This window comes from Aulonocara stuartgranti, assembly GCF_965226115.1.
Source record: "Aulonocara stuartgranti genome assembly, chromosome: 6".
Classification (NCBI taxonomy): domain Eukaryota; kingdom Metazoa; phylum Chordata; class Actinopteri; order Cichliformes; family Cichlidae; genus Aulonocara; species Aulonocara stuartgranti.
In genome coordinates this window covers 792,085-799,711 of record NC_138944.1, presented here as the reverse complement: position 1 = coordinate 799,711, position 7,627 = coordinate 792,085, and positions in this window count along the sequence as shown.

The following is a 7,627-nucleotide window of genomic DNA, read 5'->3' as shown; positions in this document are numbered from 1 at the left end:
CCCATGCACCCTCAAGTATCCTGGAGAGGATAAAGAGCTGGTCCAGTGTTCCGCGTCCAGGACGAAAACCGCATTGTTCCTTCTGTATCTGAGGTTTGACTAACGGACGAACTCTCCTTTCCAGCACCCTGGCATAGACTTTCCCAGGGAGGCTGAGGAGTGTGATCCCCCTGTAGTTGGAACACACCCTCCGGTCCCCTTTCTTAAAGATGGGGACCACCACCCCGGTCTGCCAGTCCAGGGGTACTGCCCCTGATCTCCACGCAACATTGCAGAGGCGTGTCAACCAGGACAGCCCTACAACGTCCAGAGCCTTCAGGAACTCGGGGCGGACCTCATCAACACCAGGGGCTCTGCCACCAAGGAGTTGTTTAACTGCCTCAGTGACCTCGCCCCCGGAAATTGGCGGGTCATTCCCCTCATCCCCAGACTCTGCTTCCTCCTCGGAAGACGTGTCAGTGGGATTAAGGAGGTCCTCGAAGTAATCCTTCCACCGCCTGACAATTTTCTCAGTCGACGTCAGCAGCGCTCCGCCAGCACTATACACAGTGCAGATAGAGCACCGCTTTCCCCTCCTGAGACGCCTGACGGTTTGCCAGAATCTCTTCGAGGCAGTCCGAAAGTCTTTTTCCATGGCCTCTCCGAACTCCTCCCACACCCGAGTTTTTGCTTCAGCCACTGCCCGAGCCGCATTCCGCTTGGCCTGTCGATACCTGTCGGCTGCCGCCGGAGTCCCACAGGCTAACCAAGCCCGATAGGACTCCTTCTTCAGCCTGGTGGCTCCCTTCACCTCTGGTGTCCACCATTTGGTTCGGGGATTACCACCACGGCAGGCACCAACCACCTTGCGGCCGCAGCTCAATGCAGCAGCTTCGGCAATGGAGACGCTGAACATTGTCCATTCGGACTCAATGTCCCCAGTCTCCCTCGGAATGCTGTTGAAGCTCTGCCGGAGGTGTGCGTTGAAGATCTCGCGGACTGGGGCCTCTGCTAGACGTTCCCAGCACACCCTCACTACGCGTTTAGGTGCACCAGGTCTGTCCAGCGTCCTCCCCCGCCACCTGATACAACTCACCACCAGGTGGTGATCAGTTGACAGCTCAGCCCCTCTCTTTACCCGAGTGTCCAGAACATATGGTCGCAGGTCTGCTGATACGATTACAAAATCGATCATCGACCTACGGCCTAGAGCGTCCTGGTGCCACGTGCACTTATGGACACTCTTATGTTCGAACAAGGTGTTCGTTATGGCCAAACTGTGATTAGCACAGAAGTCCAATAACAGAGCACCGCTCGGGTTCAGATCAGGGAGGCCGTTCCTCCCAATCAAGCCCCTCCAGGTCTCGCTGTCGTTACCCACGTGAGCATTGAAGTCTCCCAGCAGGACAACAGAGTCTCCAGGTGGAGACACCCTCCAGCACCCCCCCCCCCAGGGACTCTAAGAAGGCTGGGTACTCTGAACTGCCACTCGGCGCATAAGCGCAGATGACAGTCAGGACCCGTTCCCCGACCCTAAGGCGCAGGGAACAAACCCTCTCGTCCACCGGGAAAAACCCCAACGTACCGGCAGCAAACCGAGGGGATATTAGGATACCCACCCCAGCCCGCCGCCTCTCACCAGGGGCAACTCCAGACTGAGACAGAGTCCAGCCCCTCTCCAGGAGACTGGTTCCAGAGCCCAAGCCATGCGTAGAGGTGAGCCCGACTATATCTAGCCGGTACCTCTCAACCTCACGCACTAACTCAGGCTCCTTCCCCACCAGAGAGGTGACATTCCATGTCCCTATTGCCAGTCTTGGCAGCCGGGGGTCAGTCCGCCAGGGCTTCCGCTCCTGGCCGCCACCCGGCACACAATGCACCCGACCCCTATGGCGCCTCCTGCGGGTGGTGGGCCTGCGGGAGGATCGTCACGATGGACAAAAGGCAGAGTGAAACTGGATCATCTTCTCTTTTTTTTTTTTTTTTTTTTTGGCCTGTCCCGTTTGGCTCTTTTGCATCAGAATTGTTGCCCTCTTTCAGACAGGGGCAGGTGAGTAAGTGACGGACAAGGTAAGCGACTCATGTTGTAACTGACGTCAGACGCCGGAGATTTTGGCGGAAAATTAAAGCAAATGGTAGTTTAGATTTGAACAAATTCATTTAAGCTTCAGCATTACCAAATACACTTATCAATTGTCTTATAACTCACACTATTTGTCTAAATAATCTCCAACACCCTGGAGAACAACGAGGAGAGTTTAGAGACTCTCCAAGATTACATCGATCAGTGCTTTCAGGATCTCGTGATGAAGAAGACCCCGTGTGCAGCTTCCCCGGCCAAAGCTGAGACGCCGTCGTCGAAAAGACAACGCCCGGCAGATTCCCCCGGCTCAACATCGCCAGCCGGCAAAGATATTGCCGACATATTGGAGTCAATCGACAAGCGATTGTCCAGTTTCGACGCAAGGCTGTCCTTGGTGGAGATTCTTCACCGAGAATTTAAATGCTTGCGAGAATCCCTGGAGTACAGCCAGCAGCAGGTGGAAACGCTTGCTGCTGAAAATGCCACGCTAAGGGAGTCGGTGAAATGTCTCACAGATAATGTTACCCAGCTCAATAGAGAAAATAAAAAAATAAAAGAAACAGTTATCGATCTACAAGCTCGTAGCATGCGTGATAATCTGGTATTTTCTGGTATTCCAGAAGCCGCTGGAGAGGACGCGGAGACCACGGTAAAAAGCTTCATCAAAACCCACCTGAAGCTGCCGGAGGACACTGTGAAGAACATCGTCTTCGATCGGGTACATCGCCTCGGCCCCATTCGGGCTACGGCCGGGAGACCACGTCCTATCGTGGCCAAATTCGGCCACTTCAAACAAAAGCAACATGTGAAAAGCCGCGGCAGGGAATTAAAAGGAACGGACTTCAGCGTGAACGAGCAGTTCCCCAAAGAGATCTTGGAACGACGCAGGGTCCTCTTCCCAATCCGACGCGGCTTCATCCAGAAGGGCTCCCGCGCTGTCATCGCTGTGGACCGGCTGTACGTGGACGGACAGCTCCACCGCGACCCCAACATCACTCCGTGGCTGTATTAACCTCACACCAGATAAGAATCAGCTACACCCTTTCCCTATCCACTCACACTAACTTGCATTAACATCTGTTTAACTTACCGGTATCAAATCGCATCTTAAAGTGTGATTTCATAGCAGAATTAACACCGTCACTCTCCGTCAGTGATTTAATTGGAATGTTTACGTTTTGTTTCTGTTTTTTTTTTTCTTCTCGTTTTTTTTTTTTTTTTTCCTCCTCTCTTTTCCCCCTCTTGGTTTTATGCTGCTCACCCCTGTCCTTGGTTTCTTTCTTTATTCCTTTCACTGCCTCGATCACCTGCTTCGACACTCATCCACAAACATCCTTTATTTCGACACATACGCACCATGCGCTCAACGGCAGCACATTTACTTCAGTCAGGCAGCGCACACAGTCATATAAGATACACACACACTTAAGCCAAGCCTACTCATATTAGTAACTATGCATACACAAAGTCAGACTCAGAATTGTTGTCTAAAGGCAAAGAAAGATGCCCAACGGATTTACTTTACCAAACTGACCATCCCAGCCTTGCCGTAATGGTCCATTTGATTCACCTTTTATTGTTTATTTTATTTTCACTTAATGAATACGGGACAGACTTGACTGGGGGAAAGAAGGGGAGAAAGAAAGAGGGAAAGAGAAACAGCTGAGAAGAGGGACGGGGGAGAAGGGCAAAAGACAAAAACCAACAGAACGGGCAGAGAAAAAAAATGCATATATCAATCACCTGGATCACCTGCTGAGAAAGAAAAAAGAAAGCAAGCAGAAGAGAACAAGAGTAATAGAATAAACAACATCACAATGATATATGGGAATATGACAGTAAATACTAAATGTTAAACATTATTGTGCAGCACATAAGATCAACAGAACACAGTGTGCTTTGAGGTAGGAGCAAAAAGGGTGTAGTTTGTGGGTGTGATCACCCGTGTGTACACCTGTGAGCATGGACGCGCTTGTTTTTTGTTTTTTAAAAGGTTCCTTCATGTAATAATCTGCTAGAGGGTGTGGGGGGGCCACAGCCCCGTCCTCCAGGGCGTGAAGCAGGTGTGGAGGAGATCAAAACTCCAGACATCCAGAGGCCCCCAGAACACAAGAGACCAAGGAAGACCAACAGAGGGGCAGCCGCGCCACTGTCCCAGAAAGAGCTGAGGAGAGTCCCAGATGAGGGCTCACTCAGCAGCCGCGGAGCAGAAGCCAGGGGGAGTTGCAGTGACGCGCCCGTGAGCTCCGCCGGCAGCCAGCTGCGCCTGAGTGACCGAGCCCCAGGCCGAGAGGCCGGGGGCACCCCACCTCCGAAGTGGCCCGAGCGAGCCCCAGGCCCCGATAAGCGGCCGCCAAGGAGTGAGCCGGTGTGTACCTGGACGCCCATCCCCGGACACAAAGAACCACCAACGCACCGATGTCTGAGGGGGTCCGCCACTGGCAGGGGAAGTGGTGGTAGGGGGAGATAGGCCTCCAAACCTTGGAGGGCCTGAGATGTCCCCAGAGAGGTGGCGTCTGATGCCCAACCTGACATATAGACACAGACATACAGGCACACACAGATACAAACATCCATTCCCACCCTCATGCTCTCATATGCACTTACTCCACACTCAACCAACATGGAGACAGACATAAAGAGACGTTGTACACACGATCACACTCCCCAAGCGTACTCTACAAACCGGGTCTAGGTGCCCTTGCCCCTGGAGGGGGGAACTGCACCCAGACCCAGGTGGTGTTTCCCTTTTCCCTGCAGTGGGGGGAGGCAGACCGCCCCGACTCCGCAGCAGCAGGAAGGCTCCACACTCCAGACCGCAGTCAGACGGCCAACTCCTCCTCCTAGCCCCCCCTGCTCCAGCAGGTCGCAGAGAACGGGGGTGAGAGAAGACTCCAAACCTCCCTCCACCCGCTCATTGTAGTGTTGATGCATGTGTGTTCTAAGGTGCATTTAAAACCCAGGAGGGCATGGAGCTACCTGCCAGAGAGCAGCAGGTAAGCGCATGGTCCCTCCTGCTGGCCCTCAATGTCTACGTGTATTTAAAATTGAGAGGTGGGCAACGATGCCAGGGGTGGGGTGTACACCCTGATGGTACTTTGGATTCCGTGTATCGTGCCCACCCCCAAGATCCTATATGTATGTGTAATGAGAGTGTGAGTAATGTGAATGTCTAAGTTGTGGGATAAAATTGAGGCAGAGGCAGCCAGAAGGGGACAGGGGGGGGGGGTAGCATCCTCTGCACCCTGGTGACATACCCCTACTCCAAGGCCCTGCATGTGTGGGTGGTTGTGGTGGAGCGGGAAGAGGGAGGCAGCTGGAGATGGAGAGGGAAGGAAGAGAGGGGCAAGTGACCCCTCCCTGGGGCCAGCTCCCCCGCTGACCCCAGTAGGCACCCCCATACTCCGCGACCCGCCAGGGAAAGGGGGCCCAGGCACATCCAGACCGGGCCCAGTGCAGCAGCGCTGCCCGGCCCCACAGAGCCCGGGACAGTCCACCCAACCCCACCACAGAGAAAACTGCACCCACCCCACCATCTTCCAGACTACATAAGACAATAAACACCCAGGCTGAGATCTTCCTCCACCTCTCCTGTATCTCCCCCTCCTGCAGAGGGAGCTCCTGAGGAGAGGAAAGCTCCTGCAAGATGTGACAATCTCCCCCACCAGTTGAAGAGCCCCCCAGGTGGCTCGACGCACCGGCGGCACCCTGCTCCAGGGCTGGGCCCCCATGCACCCACCCGCCCACAACCCCGGCAACACACCAACCAGGACCCAAGCCCCCGAGGCCCGGCCCGGGCCCCAGCCCAGAGACGGAGCGCCCCCAGAACCTCACGCCCATCCCGGACCCACCCAGGGGCAGCCAGGCTACCAGGTCAGTAACCCACGTCCGTCAGCACAGACCCTCCCCTAGCCCCGCTGCACGCAGCCGCGAGGAAACAGTCACCGGAGAGCCAACAGAGCCCCTAACCGGACATGACCGCTACCCCGGGTTGAGCCCCCCAAGGAAGATGCCTCCAGGGAACCCCCCGACGCCCTAAGCCTGTCCCTACCCCCACACCAATCACAACAGTGAAGGCGGGACCAAACTATGACCCCCCACCCCCACTAGGTGATGGAGCTGATCAAAGGAGCCCAGAGCAATTGATCTGATGTGGTGGCAGAGGCTGTATCAAGACTAATGTAATCTAATAGATAATTTCTATATTGGTTAGAATTAAGATTATATTTATTTTTCCAGTTCATGAGGACTGTTTTCTTGGCTATGCATAGGGCAGTGAAAACCATATGGGCGAAATTCTTTTCTGAAGTGACATTATCTAAGCTGCCCAACAAACACACTAAGGGGGAAGTTGGAATGTTACATTTCAGACACTTCGATAAGTCTTCACATATCTCGCGCCAAAACTTTTGCACTGGTGGACAGAACCAAAGAGCGTGGATGTAATTGTCCGGTGAATTGGTTTGGCAGTGTGAGCAGTTGTTGGTAGACGTAAAGCCCATCTTGAACATCCGATGACCTGTATAGTGCACTCTATGTAATATTTTGTATTGAATTAATTGAAGACTGGGATTTCTAATTAGATGAAAGGTTTTTAAGCAAATCTGAGACCAGAAGTTTAGGTCTAAGTTAACTGATAAATCTGCTTCCCATTTTGCAATAGGAAGTGATATTGATTCATCTGTTTTAGAAAGCATTCTGTATATTTTGGATAGTAATTTGGGGGTTTTAAGAGTAAGAAATTGTACCACACTTGGTGGTGTTTGTAGTTCAACTTGACCCGGTTTAAATTTCTTTTTTACTATGGATTTAATTTGTTGATATTCTAAAAATCTTTTCTTGTTGATCCCATATTGTGTAACTAGTCCGTCAAATGAAATAAATTCTGTTCCTTCTAGTATATGTTCTAAATATTTGATTCCTTTATCACTCCAATCTGAAAAGTTTATCATATTATTGTTTTGTAATATGTCAGGGTTGTTCCAGATAGGTGTACGTTTGCATGGGATTAATGAAGACGCCGTCAATTTTAGAAACTCCCACCATGCTGTCAGAGAAGAGCTGATGTTGATGCTTTTAAAGCATTCATGTCGTTGGATGTTTGAGCTGATAAATGGTAGGTCTGAGATCTCTAGATTATTGCAGAGTGCTTGTTCTACATCTAGCCAAGGTTCATCTAAGAGGGTGTGTTTTAGCCATCCTGAGATAAACTGAAGCCTGTTGGCTAAGAAGTAGTGCTGAAAGTTAGGCAGTTCTAGTCCTCCTTTATCCTTGGTCTTTTGTAGTGTTTTTAAGCTTATACGTGGGGGTTTATTTTTCCAAAGGAATTTGGACATACATGAATCTAGAGATCTGAACCAATCTTGTGGCGGTTGGATCATCTTCTCAGCAGTAAGAGGAACAGGAACCGACAGCTGAGCCAGATTTAATTTCACCGTCACTGGAAATGAGTCTTATTCATTTTTGAGCCTCTGTAATAAAGAGCTGTTTTTCTCTGGACTGTCCTCATGTGTATAACACAAAACTGTGTCGCCACATGGGGTCAGCAGCAGGAAAGTTTCAGGT